Below are 19,753 nucleotides of genomic sequence, written 5' to 3'. Positions count from 1 at the left end.
CATAGATAAAATGCTAAGTCTGAACTACCCCTTCCTAAAATAAACAGAACACTGGTAGAAATTGAGCATCGTCATCAGAGGCTTCTCTTTAAAAATGTGCGTAAGCACATAAAGCTGTGTTATACCAAGGCAGGCCATTGGTTTACCCAGCTTAAGCCTTTTCTCAAGCTTGTTTTCTCCAACCAACAATGGGTGCCATCTTACATAAGAGCTTCATGCCCACCATTGACCATAACATCCTTCTGGACCGTCTAGAGGGGCTGGGAGCTGGGGGCACTGTTATACAGTGGTTTCGCTCCTTCCTCCTGGGCCGTGTTCAGAAAGTGGTGGTGGGGGATGAGTGTTCAGACCCCTGGGCCCTCACTTGTGGGGTGCCTCAGGGTTCCGTCCTCTCCCCCATGCTTTTCAACATCTACATGAAGCCGCTGGGAGAGATCATCAGGGGATTTGGGCTGGGTGTTCATCAGTATGCGGATGATACCCAGCTCTACCTCTCTTTCAAATCAGAACCAGTGAAGGCAGTGAAGGTCCTGTGTGAGTGCCTGGAGGCGGTTGGAGGTTGGATGGCGGCTAACAGATTGAGGATGAATCCTGACAAGACAGAAGTACTGTTTTTGGGGGACAGGAGGCGGGCAGGTGTGGAGGATTCCCTGGTCCTGAATGGGGTAACTGTGCCCCTGAAGGACCAGGTGCGCAGCCTGGGAGTCATTTTGGACTCACAGCTGTCCATGGAGGCACAGGTCAAATCTGTGTCCAGGGCAGCTGTTTACCAGCTCCATCTGGTACGCAGGCTGAGACCCTATCTGCCTGCGGACTGCCTCGCCAGAGTGGTGCATGCTCTGGTTATCTCCCGCTTGGATTACTGCAATGCGCTCTACGTGGGGCTACCTTTGAAGGTGACCCGGAAACTACAACTAATCCAGAACGCGGCAGCTAGACTGGTGACTGGGAGCGGCCGCAGAGACCACATAACACCGGTCTTGAAAGACCTACATTGGCTCCCAGTACGTTTCCGAGCACAATTCAAAGTGTTGGTGCTGACCTTTAAAGCCCTAAACGGCCTTGGTCCAGTATATCTGAAGGAGCGTCTCCACCCCCATCGTTCTACCCGGACACTGAGGTCCAGCACCGAGGGCCTTCTGGCGGTTCCCTCACTGCGAGAAGCCAAGTTACAGGGAACCAGGCAGAGGGCCTTCTCGGTAGTGGCACCTTCCCTGTGGAACACCCTCCCACCAGATGTCAAAGAGAACAACAACTACCAGGCTTTTAGAAGACATCTGAAGGCAGCCCTGTTTCGGGAAGCTTTTAATGTTTGATGTATTATAGTATTTTAATATTCTTTTGGAAGCCGCCCAGAGTGGCCGGGGAAGCCCAGCCAGATGGGCGGGGTATAAATAATAAATTATTATTATTATTATTATTATTATTATTATTATTATTGACACAGATTCACAGAGACCTAATTAACGCATTCTCCCAGCCCCCTTTATGAAAAAATAATAATCCCCATACCCTAAATTAAGACACACACAAACCACAGAACACCTGGGATAATATCAAAAGCATAAATAAGATATCATATCTGGTTCCCACCAGGGCAGTAGAGAGATGATTCTACTGTTCCACAGTTCAAAAGAATCCTCTAGATTACTGCATTCAACATAAAACTGACAAGGTCTTTTAAGTTTGGAGAAAAGACAAGTGAGAGACTAATAATAATAATTATAATAATAATAATTTATTTATTTATACCCCGCCCTTCCTGGTTCAAAAACTGGGCTCAGGGCGGCTAACAACCAATTAAAAACACTTTAAAACACTTAATTATAAAAGCAGCATAAAATATAGTATAAAAACATAAATAACAATAAAATTCAAAAATATAAAATCAGTTAAATAATCCCCAGGGCGAGCTGGCTGAATTTGTCCTACCTGGGCCAGCAAGGAGGTCAGGGGAGAATTAGCTGTGGGGTCTCAGAGTGGGTGACCTTCATAAAAGGGGAGGGGGAGGGAAGAGAAGGGAAGGGAAATAAAAGATCAGGCTGAATTCAAATTAAAGGCCAGACAGAATAGCTCTGTCTTACAGAGGTTAAATCCTGAAGGGCCCTAGTCTCATGGGACAGAGCATTCCACCAGGTCGGAGCCATCACTGAAAAGGCCCTGGCCCTGGTGGAGGATAGTCTGACTTCCTTAGGGCCCGGGACCTCTAAACTATGGTTATTCGTGGACCTTAAGGTCCTCTGAGGGGCATACCAGGAGAGGCGGTCCCATAGATACAAGGGCCCTAAGCCACAAATGATGATGTGACAGAAGTTTATAACATGGAGAAAGTGGATACAGAAAGGCTTTTCTCCAACTCTCATAACACTAGAACTCGGGGACATCCAGTGAAGCAAAATGTCAAAGGGTTCAGGACAGACAAAAGGAAGTGCTTCTTCATGTAGCACAAAATTAAACAATGGAATTCATTCCCATGGCAGGCAGTGATGGCTGCCAACCTGGCTTTAAAAGAAGATTAGACAAATTCAGGGAGAAGTTGGTCATCAGTGGCTACTAGCCATGATGGCTATGTTCTGCCTCCACGGTTGGAGGCTGTAATGCAGGGGTCAGCAAACTTTTTCAGCAGGGGGCCAGTCCACTGTCCCTCAGACCTTGTGGGGGGCCGGACTATATTTTGAAGGGGGGAGAATGAATGAATTCCTATGCCCCACAAATAACCCAGAGATGCATTTTAAATAAAAGGACACGTTACCCATGCTACTCATGTAAAAATACGCTGATTCCCGGACCGTCCGCGAGCCGGATTTAGAAGGCGATTGGGCTGGATCTGGCCCCCGGGCCTTAGTTTGCCTACCCATGCTGTAATGTTTCTGAATACCAGCTGCTGGAAACCACAGAGTGTTCTTCTCTATCTACTTCCGCTTGTGGGATTCCTACTGCCATCTGGTTGGCCACTGTGAGAACAAGATGCTGGACTAGATGCACTGGCCTGATCTAGCAGGCTCTTATGTTTGGCATCTTATTTACTGCTACACATACAGTGGTACCTCGGGTTACATACGCTTCAGGTTACAGACTCTGCTAACCCAGAAATAGTGCTTCAGGTTAAGAACTTTGCTTCAGGATAAGAACAGAAATTGTGCTCCGGCGGCGCAGCAGCAGCGGGAGGCCCCATTAGCTAAAGTGGTGCTTCAAGTTAAGAAGTTTCAGGTTAAGTACGGACCTCCGGAACGAAATAAGTACTTAACCCGAGGTACCACAGTATTTCAAACATTTGGAAGGCGTTTTTCAGAGGCAGCCGCATTCACTTTGAATGTCAGATGGCTTTATTGTCAGATGGCATTATTGTCAGATGGCTGCTGACAATAGCTGTGCAAAAGCTTATCTGCTAGCATACTAAAGATTCAATGTTTCATTTCAATTGTCATCAGTATCACTGTGAACTGCTTTCCCCAATACAGGATTCATTTCCTAACAATACAGAAATGTTCATATGCTGTAGAAGTGTTGAGTAATCCTCTCAAGACTTTTCCTGTTGTCTCATCTCCCCGTTTTTTGGGAAGCTATCACCAGGAAATTTCATTTTGTCAGTGTGATGGATTAACCGTCTCAAGCACAGAGTTGGAAGTTTACAGTTATTCTTGCATATAGCAAACACATGACCACCTGGTAATGCCTCACAAATGTAAACTGAGGGGAACAGATCAAAAGAGGACAGAGTGATGTATAAGGTCATGGCCTCAAGTCAATAAAACAGTTGTTTTTTTAATAGACTTACTCGAATTTCTTTGTTTGGGAAACAAGGAGATATGTCAAGGTAATGATTCCATGAGTTCTTGGAAAGCAGCTAACATGGAATGCTGACTAAGCAGTGTGCATCCTGATTACAACAGAAGTTAAGGATTAAGAGATAATCCAAATATAATAGGTTAACAGACTACTAACTACAGAATTCAAGAAGCAGGAAATCTTGAGGAATTTTACACAGTTCCTCCATTATCAGATGTCAACACTACTGAAAGCCAGCTTTAAAGCATTCTGCCATTGGCCACATTTGCATGTACTGATAAGATCAGCTTTCCAGCTTTTTCACTCTCTTCCTAGCAGCAGCTGGAAAAACAACGCAGGAAGCTATCAAATCACATTACATCTTAATCAGAGGGATCATAGTTTGTTGCTCCTGAACAAGCCACAATCAACAAGTCAACAATGAACTATGGTTTTAGATTGGCTAACAATTGTGGCTTGTTTTTGGTGCTTTTGAATTATGGTGCTGGAGGAGACTCTTGAAAGTCCCATGGACTGCAAGAAGATCAAACCTCTCCATTCTGAAGGAAATCAGCCCCGAGTGCTCACTGGAAGGACAGATCGTGAAGCTGAGGCTCCAATACTTTGGCCACCTCATGAGAAGAGAAGACTCCCTGGAAAAGACCCTGATGCTGGGAAAGATGGAGGGCACAAGGAGAAGAGGACGACAGAGGACGAGATGGTTGGACAGTGTTCTCGATGCTACTAAAATGAGTTTGACCAAGCTGCAGGAGGCAGTGGAAGACAGGAGTGCCTGGCGTGCTCTGGTCCATGGGGTCACGAAGAGTTGGACACGACTAAACAACAACAACAACAATTGTGGCTTGTTAGAGAGAAACAAATTGTGATCCCCGGTTAGAACGTAAAACATACAAATAGCCCATCTTCTTATTGCTATTATTATTAAATTTATTACTTGCATTTCACCAGCAAGGTCCCAGTTCAATGTACTGTTCTCACAGTGGCCCATCAGATTTAGTGTTCAAAGCTCCCACTGTTCTAGGCGCATTTTGCAACAGGGAATTTCAGTAAAGTGAGCAGTTTCTGAGCACTGGGCGCAGTACTGCACCTAAGATTTCAGATTAAAACTGCAGAGTAGAAGGAAAAGAGGACCTTTTTCTGTCTCCCCACTTCTAGATACTCTCTGAAGACTGGAAAAAGAGACCCTCTTAAGAGTATTAGGGGGGTGGGCAGGGAAAGGACTAGACCATGTGAAAAATGAACATAGCATTTTAGCTGCAGTTCATTCATTTTCAGCTTTGTATTCTTGTTATAAAAAGTGTGGCTGGACATTTTGTTGTTGCACCAGTAACCAAGGTTTAAGGTGCCATTTAGTTCTTCGCTTTCATATGTCAGTTTCTAACACTGACCAGATGCCTAAGGGAAGTCAGAAAGTATGACCTGAGTATAGCAGGGGTTTGTTTTCCCACTTGTGAATCCCCAGAACTGGAGTTTGGAGACATACTGCCTTCAACGATGGAGGCAGAACATATCCATTGTTGCTAGTAGCCACTGATAGCTTTATCCTCGGTGACTTTTTGTAATCCTCTTTTCTAGCTCTCTTGTACAGTAAAATCAGATGCTGCTAATTGCATAAATGAAAGGCAATGGGCTCTGTTGATAGCGGACACCTGAAGATCATAGACTCATAGAATTGTAGAGTTGGAAGGGTCTCCAAGGGTCATCTAGTCCAACTTTCTGCAATGCAGGAATCTCAGCTAAAGCATCTACAACATATGGCCATCCAACCTTCACTTAAAAACCTCCAAGGAAGGAGAGCCCACCAACTTCTTAGGGAGTCCATTGCACTGTCAAAGAGCTCTCATAGCTTGCACTAAGTGGCTACTTCGCCACCTATTAGTATTTTCCAACCAGAGGCACAACCAAGAAAGCTATTACCTTTATGCAAGAAAAAGTGAACTTAAGCCGTGTGGATAGAACAGCGCAGAATATGGTCAGGAACATTAAGTTTAGAAACAGACAAAGCGCATAACAAAACTGGTTTAAAAAAATTAGTTTCTAATTCTTTACTTCCAAGTTTGAAATAATTAGCACAAACCCTATGACTATATTTGTGGGAACGGAAGCCACAGTCCCTGTGAATGCTATAAAACCATTTGATAAAAACTGAATGTTACAAAAATAAGGCTGCCAAACTAGAATGCAGGATTAAAAGGAACTCAGTTTTGTGCACAAGGTGTGGGTGGACAGAAACAGCTAACTGTGAAATAAATGTACAATTTAAATGGCAGGCAGTGCTTTGTCATTTACAGAATGAGACTGGGGGCAGTGAGTAAAAGAATAGGAATGTGATGTGTTTTTTAGCGTCTGAATTTTTTTTGGAGACTACAAACAGATCCAAGTCTTTCTTCTGCAATATGTGGGATTGAACATAAAAAACACATGTTTGAAATGTTCTGTTTGTTGGATCCTTTGTAATTGGACACCTCTTGTGCAGATTAAGATAGACCAATAAAATCTGGGAAGCACATTCATGACGCAACTCTACATATCAAGTTCGGACATTAGTCCAGTCCACCCATCTGTTTGCAGGAGACAGGAAAATATAACACACATTTCTTGTAATAACCTTTTTTTTTTTTTTTAAAGTCTGCAGAGGCGAACGTATTACAAAAAAAGCTAAAAGAAATACCGTATTTTTTGCTCTATAAGACTCACTTTTTCCCTCCTAAAAAAGTAAGGGGAAATGTGTGTGCGTCTTATGAAGCCAATGCAGGCTGCGCAGCTATCCCAGAAGCCAGAACAGCAAGAGGGATCGCTGCTTTTGCTGCGCAGCGATCCCTCTTGTTGTTGTGGCTTCTGAGATTCAGAATTTTTTCCCCCTTGTTTTCCTCCTCCAAAAACTAGGTGCGTCTTATGGTCTGGTGCGTCTTATAGAGCGAACAATACGGTAGTCAGTTATACCATATATTCCAAGGCGCACAACTCAAAACACTTCTACATTTTTAATAACTCAAAAAATCTATATCATAACATTAACTGTGAAAAAGCATATTTCGCTACAATTTTAGCTTGATTTTTTCTTTTAACCCACAGTCTTCTATAACCCACCTTTCTGCCCCATGGCATGTTCTCTCTGCAGCACCACCCTTGTTAAACTCCCCCCACTTTTCCCCTTTCCCCTTCTATCTCCCTGTAATCCCCTTTGTTCCCCCTTTTTTCTTCCTTGTTTTTTGCTCTGCTTCTTTCATACCCATTGCAGTGACGTCCACCTGTTTTTTATAGGGGGAAAACCAGCTTTTATTCACCACTGCTGGTTCACCTTCCTACTACTACAACCAAATGCCTGCACTTTATTGTTTACCAACACCTTTAATTATATCCCAGTAGGTGTGCCAGCCAGACATGTTTTTACAATTAAATAAAAGTAACAACATATTCTTTATAAAGGTATGATAAGGCGAATTGCACATTGTACTTCCATTTGTTACTGTTTCTTGAAGATTTATTTATATTTGCTGCAGTAAGGTTGCTGATGGTTACAGAGGTTTACATAAAGCTGGCTGGTAAAACCTAGTTAAAACCTAACTCTGTTTAACTTATAAACCCATTAACTTTAGCCCCCCTTCCCCAGTTCATCTCATCGCTACGTAGTTGATGCCGGCTGGTTTCTTTTGAGCCAGGTCTGTAGACAATTCTTACTCACATCAACTCCGGAAACTCCTTGCAGAATTCTCCTCAAAGATTAATGCCCTTAATGGCTTCACTGCCAGTTTTCAGCTTTAGCTTTGCCTTTAGTCCACCTGTTTCTGCTTCAGATCCAAGCTTCCACCGTCTTCTTCAGATTTTTTTCTTCACCTCAGCCAGTTTCCCTCTTCTTCATCTCTGCTTCCAGTCTCTCTCAACACTAGCAGAACAGGCCTATTTATGTCCCAACCAGCCTATCCTGCAACCAGTCTGAACCACCCTGAGGCCTGCTGGTATAGGACTGTATATAAATTTAATAAATAAAATAGTAATAGTAATAATAACTCTTATTTGAGTGGCACAGAATTCTCCCCTACATCAGGCCACTTTTCCTGCCCAATGAGTGCTCAATAATTCCTACCCACAAGCCAATCAAAAGTGTAATTTTACAATTTTCTCAGTATTTAAAGAACCCAGTTTTCCCCAGGCCAGCCAACTGTTAGTCACCTACAGATACGTAGTACAGTGGTGCCTCGCAAGACGAAATTAATTGGTTCCGCAAGTTTTTTCTTCTTGCGAGTTTTTCGTCTTGCGAAGCACGGTTTCCCATAGGAATGCATTGAAAATCAATTAATGCGTTCCTAGGGAAACCGCTTGCCAGGCTGGCGGTGCGGAGAAGGGCTTTTCTCCCCACCGCAAGCCTTCAGGACAGGTACGGGAACAGAGAGGAAGGCGCGCAGCGCTTTCCCTCTGTTCCCGGGGCTTGCGTGGGAGGAGGGTTTTTCCTCCGCACCGCCAACATTCAGAACAGCATTCTGAATGTTGGCGGTGGGAAGGAAAACCCTCCTCCCACCCCAAGTCTTCAGGAAAGCCATCCGAAGCTGGGCGGGGGGAGGAGGCGTTCCTCCCCCCCCGCCCGGCATCGGAGCTTCGTTCCGATGCCGGGCGGGGGAGGAGGTCCGAGGACAATGGGGAAGACGCGCTGCGCTTCCCCGCTGTCCCGGAGATTTCCCTATGGGCTGTCGTCTTGCGAAGCAAGCCCATAGGGAAATTCGTTTTGCGAAGCGCCTCCAAAACGGAAAACCCTTTCGTCTAGCGGGTTTTCCGTCTTGCGAGGCGTTCGTCTTGCGGGGTACCACTGTACAGTGGTACCTTGGTTTCCAAACTCAATCCGTTCTGGAAGTCCGTTTGACTTCCAAAACGTTCGCAAACCAAGGTGCGGCTTCTGACTGGCTGACTGGCCCCGTAAATAATGCCGACAGCCGAAACGGACATTTGGCTTCCCAAAAACATTTGCAAACCAGAACACTTACATCCAGGTTTATGGCGTTCGGGAGCCTATTTGTTCAGGAGCCAAGCCATTTGGGAACCAAGGTATGACTGTATTACAACCCTTACATGTTCCCCGTACTGATACATTGTATCAAAATCAAGCCCTCTGTCTAGTAAATTCATTTTAAAAAGTGTTTTCTCCACACCCATACTCCACCCCTATTTATCTGCTCATCCTTGCTGTGTTTGGCCGTACACAAACTCCCAGCTTTTCACACAGTTAGATGCTGATGAGCCATAAAGCATGGCTGGATGAGCAGTTGGGACAACTGACATCAGCACCACTATGTGCCTCTGAATCTAGTAGTGGTAGAGGAAGACGTGAGTCACAGATATTCTCTCATCTCAACTTTAGTTTGGATGGGCTTTGGGCAGTCATTACATTATGCTAGTAATATAGAAGACACTGAAGCATGGATCTTCCCTGTTTCATCAGGGAGCTGGGCCTACAGGGGAGAAGGCCATGTTGCATCTCCTAACTATACCAGCACCTGGAAACTCAGCCAGTGTGGGCATTTTAGGAACCAAACAAAGGCTTCCCTTACTTGTTTCTAGGGTTTTTCACATTTTCCTAGCAGCAAAGAAAGGATTCCCATTGAAGCAGATAGCAAAGTTCAAGACGGTATTTCTGAAAACCAATACATTTAAAGATATATTTAAGAATACTGTATACAGAACTATTTGGTCAACATAGTGGTGTTCCTTTTTTGAGCACAAAATTACAAGTAAATGCAGTTCTGTCAGGAGGCAATTCCTATCAACGGGACACACAGCTCTCATGTCTTTAATATATAATCCCTGCAGCAAATATCCAACAGCAGATTTACATACACTTTCAGAAACGAAGATGATGTTTAAAAAGTGCTCTGAACAAAACCTGCTTTGATTCAAGTTATGGAGTACATGAAGAGATATCAATTGTTTTCCTAAGTAAAGACAAAATTATCAGTGATTATTTTAGCAACTGCTTCTGCAATGCAAGAATCGTAAAGCATTTCAAGAGACTAAGGTCAATATCCGTCCATCATTAATTTTCTTTTGCGGGAGAATGAAGGTTCACAATTTTAACCTAGAAGAACTGAAATGTACTCTTTGTACCAAAAGCAAACAAACAGAACCCCTCAAACTTTGAGCTCTCACTGTTCCTTTCACAGAAAATAATCTGGTTTGCTTTATGAGCACACGTCATGATCATCCGTGAAAAGCAATTAAGTCAGCCAGCTTCGTCTGTGACAAATTAATCGTGTTTCAGAATTCAGCAGAGTTCTAACCAACTAAAATAAATATTTAAAACTTCAAAATCCACAGTTGGGCAATACCTTTATTGGAACCAACCAAAATGTCACAAAAGTAGTTGTTGGCATCGGTCTGTCTCAAGAGACAATGGCATGCGCCTCCATGGGTGAAGCCAAACCACATTGTTTTTGCTGCGTTAGCAGCACCAAAGTGACTTCCCTGGTGTGCAAGCCTGGGAAGTATGTATGGGTCCTGGGCTTCCTAGACAGCAAGACTCCCCTCTTGGCCTCACTGACGTGGTACAAAGGAAATCAGAGCAATACATTGGGCACCAGCTTGGCTGCCGCAGTTGCCAAAAGAAGGCGTGCAAGGTGCCATCCAACTGTCTTAAGGACTCCACTCTGGATTTGTGTAGTTTACTCCTTAGCCTTTTCTTCTGCCGAAGATGTCCTGCAAGGCAGTGGAGGTTTAGGATTAGAGTTTTCCTTGTCCTAGATGAACTACCTTCCCAGGTTGACAAACCCCATTTGCCCCTATAGCATGTGCAGACAGTATGGCAAGCTTTATGAGGTCAGCTTGTAGATTCAGTTCCAAGACGGAGGTTACAGGCCGACTAAGCTCCTCCCATGTGCTAAAAGTATCATGTTCTGGCATGAAGAAGCAATAGATCCTCCCCATCCTTGAGAAATTAAAATGGCTTCAAACCTTAAACAAAACACATAGGTTCCTGGGATAGGCAGAGAGCAGAAGAGAAATGTGATGGGTTTTGAATACTGCAAAGCCAGGATTTAGGTTTGGATAGCGTCTAGGTAAAAGATTTGATTGAATTCAAATTGTATAGTATAGTGTTATCTGGTGACTAGAGGAGATGCAAAGTCCATCTTCCATTGCTGGAGTGTGAAAAATTGGTTGTGATAGCAGGAAGATCATCTTATGTTACAGAGAGTCTGCAGGCTTGAAGGAAAAGGGGAGTGCTGGGACTGGGTAACATGGGCCATTAGGGGCCTAACACTGAAAAAGTCCAACCAGACTGTACACCCTCCAAGTGAGCGATTCCTTGGCTTCGTACCAACAGCAATACCAGCCTGTCATCTCCATCTTTCTGGAATGATCCAGCCATGCCACAGGAATAAACTTAGGTCCAGGCCTGCACCTGCAAATTAAATGTGCAAAATGGCTCCAGAAACACTACATACAATTGAACCCGGAATCGTCTTCTTCCACTAAACTAAGGCCCTTCCCCTTTTCCTATTTCTAGTGAAAAGGTAAAGAAGGAAAAGAAAGAAGTCGTTTATCATTCTGAGAAAGTCTGAAGATCTAAAAGGGGATTTTGTGACTTTTAAAACATTCAGATATCAGTGTACTTTGTTGTGCCTTGTACTGGGACCTATACTGGGGTGCGAGGGCTGGAAAAAATGCCATCTCATCTGGCAACCAATGCACCACTTTGGTTTCAGATAGCGCATGGGTAGACAAGTGTAAAAATCCCAGGACACAAACAGAGTCTCATATCATTGATTAAAGGGGGGGGATGAAGGTTTTATGATAATATTTGCAGGGGTGGACTAGATGACCCTTGGGAATCTATAATTCTATGATGTTGGGGGGGGTCATACTGATGCATATTTTGCTCTAGGAGGCTTAGTTTGGTCACAATCGAGTATACATTTCCAGAGTTAACGCTAAATACATTACTTCTGGCAAATGAGCAACCATAGCCACTAGAGGGTGCTGAAACTGGGACGCAGGTGGCGTTGTGGGTTAAACCACAGAGCCTAGGACTTGCCGATCAGAAGGTCGGCGGTTCAAATCCCCATGACGGGGTGAGCTCCCGTTGCTCGGTCCCTGCTCCTGCCCACCTAGCAGTTCGAAAGCATGTCAAAGTGCAAGTAGAGAAACAGGTAACGCTCCAGAGGGAAGGTAAATGGCGTTTCTGTGTGCTGCTCTGGTTCGCCAGAAGCAGCTTAGTCATGCTGGCCACATGACCCGGAAGCTGTACACCGGCTCCCTTGGCCAATAAAGCGAGATGAGCGCCGCAACCCCAGAGTCGGGCACGACTGGACCTAATGGTCAGGAGTCCCTTTACCTTTACCCATGTACTATCTGAAACCAAAGCAGCACATTGGTTGCCAGGTGCATCCCCCCCTCCCAGCTCTCCCACCCCACCAACTAGACTTATTGAGCATACTGGTAGATGCTGCTTGATTACCTATGTGCCTAACAATAACAATTCTACTGTATCACAATGGGAGTGAACTAGTTTTGTACTGGGGATAGTAAACATATGTGGCTTTAATTGATACCGGAGCAGTAACAGCTTTCATTTTCTTGTCCATATGACTACTTCAGAAACAAATATTAATAAAACTGGCAGCATAGGAAAGGATTTAAAGGATTATGTTTTGAACATGGCACTAAAATAAAAAGGCTGCCTGAAAGATTCTCAAGACACAAATGCAACACAACCTTTCCTTTTCATGAAATGCTAACACTGAACAATGGTCAGTCACTGTGGGCTTTTCTCTTTCTTTAGACATTGGGGTACAGTGGTACCTCGGGTTACAGACACTTCAGGTTACAGACTCTGCTAACCCAGAAATAGTACCTCAGGTTAAGAACTTTGCTACTGGATGAGAACAGAAATCACATGGCAGCGGTGCGGCAGCAGCAGGAGGCCCCATTAGCTAAAGTGGTACCTCAGGTTAAGAACAGTTTCAGGTTAAGAACGGACCTCCAGAACGAATTAAGTTCTTAACCCGAGGTGCCACTGTATATGCACTGGAAATTTTATCTGTTGAGGAGAAGGAGCACACTTGCCCTGTCTCACCTGAGAGAGGTCGGGGGGGGGGGGAAATATCTTGGACAACGGGAGCTACCACCTTCCAAACGTTCTGGGGTCCCTCTAGAATCAGGGGAGAACAAACAGGTACCGGTATACTGTTTCTAAGGAGTTGTTTGTTTGTTTTGAATATCTGATAAACTTGAGAGGTTCGAGACAGTTGAAGCATACCTTCCACTTTCAAGCACACCCCACCAAAAAAAAAATCTACCCCAGCCCAAATTGATCTCTCTCTTTTGAAGGATCTAATCAGTCTGAAACAAAAACACAGAGGTTTGAAAAGAATGACTTATCCTAGCAAATAACTACATTAATGGTCCAGCCTCCTTTTTTTTAATTTGAGAAAGTCACTACTGTACTATCCAAGAAACATAAGCAAGGAAAGCAAAAATTGTATGAAATTATAGCTATGTGTACACTGATGTTCCTTTGCTAGTCAAAACCCCTCCTTTTTCAGATAGGATGCACCATTCATTTTATTTTTGTTGTGCTCGTTTGAATGTTTCATTATCTAGCATATACAGCTGTGTAAGAAGTTGGCACTCCTGCAAACAGCATATCTGATTTGATATATTAATTATCAGCTAAGTAAGGTGTGCTTTAATGATAGAATCCAACAACCCATTTGCCACAATGCTTGTTGTCTTTATTGCTTTTCTTATCTCCGTGATAGACCACAGCTTGAATCTCCTGGCACCTCTTTGTTCTGAGTTTTCAGTCCCAGTGGATGGCCACTTCCATAAGACCCATATATAAGAAAGCACAATTGCATGCTACCTCTACCTCTTTCCCTTGACTTCATGCTCTCAGTTTCTTCTTCACCCCCACCCTGTCTACTTCACTTGTATATTGTTCTATCTGTGGCATGATTTTCTCACTGCACCAGCTGCAGGTGCCCCTTGTACATCACCTTCCTAGTGCCATGAGAATTTGCTCCTCACTCCTCTGATTCAATATCGAGGCGAGGGAAAATTAAAGAAAAACATGGAACCAAGGAATAAAGAGGCAGGCCCAGCATCCAGATAGGGACCCAGTATTTTATTCTACTGCAATAAAGTGGAACCTTGGTTCCTGAACTTAATCCGTTCCAGGAGTCTGTTCGATTTCCGAAACAGATTTCCGAAGCCAGGGCACGAATTCTGATTGGCTGCAGCAGTTAATCAGAAATCCTTAACACCCTGGTGTGAATTCACGAGAGGCCTGGAACAATATCCTGGAGGCCATTTGAGCCATCTGTTTATGCCACCCCAAGCATTCCTAGGGATAGATTAGCCTTGTTGTTTATGGGACAGAGAGCACAGGGGCTGTAAAATGCAGGCTCCTAGAAAAGACACAGAGAGCAGATCTTTTCTTTTCATGCATTCAATCTAAGAGGTTAAATGGAATTAAAACAACACATTTAAAACATCTAAAATCATATTATACTCAAAGTATACACCTGAGGCCTCTAATTCTTATATCAATAGGTCTTTGACCTCATCAGCCAAAAAGGACTCTTCACACTGTTCAACAAGATACAATACCCACTTGAGTTCCACAAGAGGGTTGTGTCCTTCCACGAGAACATGCACTGTACCATCCAGTACACTGCTTTAGCTGCAGCAGGCACTGTAACTCTCCAACAGTTTGACTTCGCCCCCAAAGGCACACTCTTCCATTGTTTCCCAAGACAGACAGATGCCAACAAAAACAGTTCTATCCAATTACATGGGTGTGCCTTCTACATCTGTGCTTTCATGTTTCTCTCCTTTGAATATTGGCTAAGTGCTCATAAACGAAAGCGTATACCAAGAACAAACTTAGTTGGTCTCTGAGTGCTCACTGGAAGGACAGATCGTGAAGTTGAGGCTCCAATACTTTGGCCACCTCATGAGAAGAGAAGACTCCCTGGAAAAGACCCTGATGTTGGGAAAGATTGAGGGCACAAGGAGAAGGGGACGACAGAGGATGAGATGGTTGGACAGTGTTCTCGAAGCTACCAGCATGAGTTTGACCAAACTGCAGGAGGCAGTTGAAGACAGGAGTGCCTGGCGTGCTCTGGTCCATGGGGTCACGAAGAGTCGGACACGACTAAACAACAACAACAAAGGTGCTACTGGACAACTTCTTTATTTTTATATATATTTCAACTGCATCAGACCAACACGGCGACCTATCTGAATCTGCTCATAAACTGTTTCTCAGACGCACCACAGATGAACGCCTATCCCAGTGGCCTGGTACAATATTCCCAAAGGATGCTTTCAGCCTCATGGTTATCAAATTTACTCAAGATGGCTCAGGAGATTCAGATGAAGCATTTCTTAGGGGGAAATGCAGTTCTATTGAAGTAAAATCTCCACAACTCAAAATTATGGGAAACTGTGATATTCTGTTATGAGATAACATTAGTATTGGTTATAACTGGACCTGGAGAACATTATTTTTCTGTTAGTTTAATCTTCTACCCACACTTGAATCACTTTTGCTAAATTACCCTCTCATTCAGGCTTATCAGTAGCAGCTTCTCTACATTATCTGTGCCAAGTAAGAACTCCAGGTGCAAGGAAATTTTGTGGGGGGATTTAAACTGAAAGAGAGTTGGTCACTCTTTTTTTATACAGGTTTTGCTGAAGCTGCCTAACATATGTTACCATACATTTTGTGTCACCTTGAGGTGTGGAGTTCATTGCTATCCAAGTACTAACAAGCACAGCACAATTAATGATGTTTGGAAAAGATGCCGTGATGAAAGAGCTTAAGACATAACACCTTGTGCCACATTGTTTCAATGTTTTATTTTTCTATATTCTGTAGGAACTCTTGCTCTCCCAAAAAATCTGCAAGATTCTTCTATTCTCTCAACTTCTATGCAACTCCAGGTTACAATTTTGCAGGACATGAGTCATGTGCTCTATTCTTGAGCTATGGCCCTTCCCCAAATAGTCTGCTAAAGTGTGGGGGGGGGATTGAGGGCCACATGAGAAAGAGTTTAATATAAGGGGGGTGGGGACACAGCATTAAGCAAGGTACTCAAAAGCAGACTTATTTCACTGAAAAGGCAATAAAGGCAGGAAATAAGAGGCTAAGTCAGCTGGACATTTTTATGGAGGGATGGAGAATGAGGGGTCCAGTGACAGAGTCAAGATCAATTTAATAAAGGAGCATGAGTCCAGCGGTATTTATGGCCTGTCTACCATTAGCCTACGATAGTGTTCTCAAAACTGACTAAAGACGAGAGGTTCTGATTTATCTCAAAATCCCCAGCAGATATTTGTGAAAGCAAAAACACCACACGGTGTTAAAGACGAGGGAAGAATGGTCAATTTATACAAAGCTTTTGAAAAATAAGTTTTGTGTGCAGCTGCTTCAGCCTGAGGATAGAGATATCTAATTCTGGTTATGTCAGACATCAAAGGTACGCACACATATATTTGCATGAAGCAAATCACAGCTGATTGTTTGCCAGAATACACATAATTTAAGTATTCTCAGTGAAACAACAGGGAGGGGGGAATCCTTCTATCTCTAAAAATATGCAAAGATACTTAATCCACACCCGGGGGGGGGGGTGTCAAAAGATAAATCCACAAGTTACACACACAACCCCCCCCCCCCAAAAAATGTTGTCTAACAGCTTGTTCTTTGATTACAGAATTTCTCAGTTCTAGAAAAACAAAAAAACAGTTTGAAGGAATAATGGTATCCACTGAAGGAACTGCAATAGGGGAGGAGAATGGAAAAAGGATACACACTGGAAAACTATCAGGATCATGTAAGAATTTCAAACCTTCATTTACTGTTGGAAATTAACTTCCCTCAATTAAAAATAAGATAACAGAAACACATTGTACGCTATCTGTAAAAAAAGGGGGGGGGACAAGATGTTTGAGATAACCGCAGTAAAAGGTAAAGAAATCTTCCACCTTGGAAATATCTCTGAAGCAAGGGAAAGTACACCAAAAAGTCATCAAAACAATGACATCCCAGACTTGTGATCTTGTAGAATTGGTAGGGGGAAAGGGGGGGAGGAGATGAAACAATAGCTGGCTCAGGCAATCTGAGGTCGAATCCCAAACTATTGACTATTGCCCAGTTAGCAGGCATGGTCTGGATATGTCAGAAAGTCCAGCTCAGTTCTCCACTATGCATACACAGCAGCATTTAAGAGCTTAAGAAGAGCCCTGCTGGGTGAAATCAAATACTATAAAGTCCCCACAGTGACCAGTTAGGAGTCACCATTGGCCTCTAGGAAGCCCACAAACCAGACATGAAGGCAATGGCCCTCATCCATTGTAGTTCCTCAGTAACTGGTATTCAGAGGCATGCTGCGTCAGATCCTGGAGGTAGCACAGAGTTACCATGAACAGTAATCACAGATAGCCTCATCCTTTCATTAATTTGTCTAATCCCTTTTAAATTAAACAATGTTGCAGGCTATCAACACACCCTGTGGCAGAGAATTTTGTACTCCGTGTGAGGCAGGAGGCTGCCTCAGCAGGGCGCTGAAGAATACACCAAAGCACAGCACAAATCTCTTAATTGAAGTGCACGCTGGCTCCCATTAACCAAGCACCACAGAGCCGTCAGGAAACTGAGCCACAGAGCAAGTGAACTGAACACTCTGGGCATGCACAGAATCGTCTTTTATCCATTCATTTTGATCTGGAAGGTCAGGGAACACTCTGCCCATTGCTCCCATCACCCCTGACCATGATGGATACAGCTGATAGGTGTTTTAAACCAGGCATAGGCAAACTTGACCCTCCAGATGTTTTGGGACTACAACCCCCATGATCCCTAGCTAACAGGACTAGTGGTCAGGGATGATGGGAATTGTATTCCCAAAACATCTGGAAAGCTGAGTTTGCCTATGCCTGTTTTAAACTAAAACATCTAAAGCCGTGTGTCAGGGAACTGGCATCGGAAGGAAGGGAGGTGGAAGGGCTCACACAGGTTGGGAGAGACTCAGCAGCTGAAGAGGGAACCAGTAGGGGGAGAAGAGCTGAGCTGAGGGAAAGTGAGCAGGAGGGATGGCTCCGAGACACTTCCAGCGAAAACAGTGGGGAGGTTTCAGGACCTCCTGTAGGGACACCCACTCCTCGCCGGAAACTGTCACGCAGGGAGTCCAGAAGACGTGTTTCCGTTAAGGAGCTTTTATGTTGGAAGCGATTCCGAAAGCAACCACTGTCGGAATCTGCAAGCGACTGACGGAGCCATGTTTAAGGGGCTCCGTTACAGACAGAGGTTTGGAAACATGACCAAACTCTGAGGGACTTGGATTTTACGCACAAGCAGCTCATCGTCCCATCACAGCATTCCGACAGTCTCTGTGAGCTGTTTGTGCAGGAGAAGGCATCATGAGCAACCCAGCCGGAACCGGAGAAGCAGGAGCTGGAGCGGGTCCAAGCCTGGAGAAAAGGTACAGGGCGTTGGAGGTCCAGCTAGCGCTGCAGACGGCGAGGCTCGAGGAGAGGAGGGCTCAAGATGCAGAGAAGGGGAAAACCACCCCGCTCGCCAGAAAGTTGCCAGGATTGGTGCAGAAGTTTGGGGGGGAGGCCAAGGACTATCATGCCTTTAGGACAGAAATGCAATGTGCCCTTAATCTGCAGTTTGATGACTTTCCCGACGAGGAATCGCGGGTGGCTTTTGTGATTGGGCACCTCGAAAAGGGGGCGAAAGACTGGGTGAGGCCCCTGATGGCAACAAACAATGACATCCTGAAGGATACGAGGAAGTTTTTTCGTGCAATGGATTTGATGTTTTCCAGCGATATTGAGCAGGGAGTGGTACGCAGACAGTTAATGGCGTGCAAACAGGGGAGCCGATCTGTGCGTGAGTACTGGACTGAGTTTACCATGTTGATCCATAAATTGGGGTGGGATCTATCGGCGGAACCCATTCAAATGCTCTTTGAAGAAGGGCTTTCTTCGGCTGTGAAAGACGAACTTTCCCGGGCGCCCAGGGCGGAGTCTATGGACCAGCTGACCAAATCAGCGCTGACCATAGGAGCGCGCCAAGAGGCGAGAGCCTTGGAGAGGCGGGAAGGGAAGGGGGAACGTTGGAGGGAGCTTCGCATTCCAGAGATTCCAGAGCCACCGTTCCTGCCGGGAGAGCCGATGGAGATTGGAACAGCGCGCGCGCAGTTTCAAAGCCCAGTGAAGAGCGGAAGAAGGAGGGAAAGGGCGCCAAGAAATGTTATCTCTGCCAACAGCCAGGTCATTTTGCCAGAGTCTGCCCCCAAAGAAAGGAATGGCAAGGAATGGCGGGAGCTGTTGGGGAGAGGGAGGAAAAGGTACCGGAGCAAGTAAAAGCCAACGCCTGGCTGCCACCGTCGGGGCACAGCAGCCAGGCCAAAGAGCAGTGAAAGTGCCCACGCCGGAACCTCCTAAACCCGCCCTAGTGATAGAGGTGTTACTAGAGCTGCCTAACGGACACCCACTAAAGATAAAGGCGCTATTGGACTCAGGCAGCTCCTGCAATTTCATGAGTAAGGAGTTTGCTGCTGAGCACCAGATACAGACTGTCCCTTTAAGTAACCCTTTGCAGGTGACCACGATCAATGGAAGGGAGCTGCTGGGAGGAGAAGTCAGCCAGCAGACCGTCCCAATGATAATGAGGGTAGCAAGACACACTGAGCTAATAGCGTTTAATGTGGCTACCTTGGGAGGAGCTCCCATTATTTTGGGGATGAGCTGGCTAGCGTTACATGATCCGCTAGTGGGCTGGCATCAGAGAGTGGTCTCCTTTGGGTCAGCACATTGTCTAGAACACTGCAAAGAGCAGGAGGCTCAAGGAGGGGCCAGAGCCACTCTAGCAGGGACGGAAGTAACGGAGAAGGGGAAGGTTCCCCAACAATACGCCGACCTGAGCAACGTCTTCAGCGAGAGGGAGGCAGACAAACTACCCCCA

General features: G+C 44.9%; 1 protein-coding gene and 1 long non-coding RNA gene across 7 annotated transcripts in view; one reads left to right on the top strand and one right to left on the bottom strand.

Annotated features, from left to right (window-relative positions):
* CEP128 (centrosomal protein 128) overlaps positions 1 to 19,753 on the bottom strand; it is a 205,401-nt gene that overhangs the window by 89,613 nt on the left and 96,035 nt on the right. The gene's annotated exons all lie outside the window — the stretch shown is intronic.
* LOC308459262 overlaps positions 1 to 19,753 on the top strand; it is a 40,755-nt gene that overhangs the window by 1,704 nt on the left and 19,298 nt on the right. Inside the window, exon 2 of the long non-coding RNA XR_013977949.1 lies at positions 16,497 to 16,616. This is a non-coding gene — a long non-coding RNA (uncharacterized lncRNA). The remainder of the gene's footprint in view (positions 1 to 16,496; positions 16,617 to 19,753) is intronic.

Source organism: Podarcis pityusensis (genome assembly GCF_964106645.2).
Source record: "Podarcis pityusensis genome assembly, chromosome: 1".
NCBI classification, from domain to species: Eukaryota; Metazoa; Chordata; class Lepidosauria; order Squamata; family Lacertidae; genus Podarcis; species Podarcis pityusensis.
The sequence above is the reverse complement of the archived record's forward strand: the minus strand, read 5'-3'. Positions and strand labels throughout refer to the sequence as shown.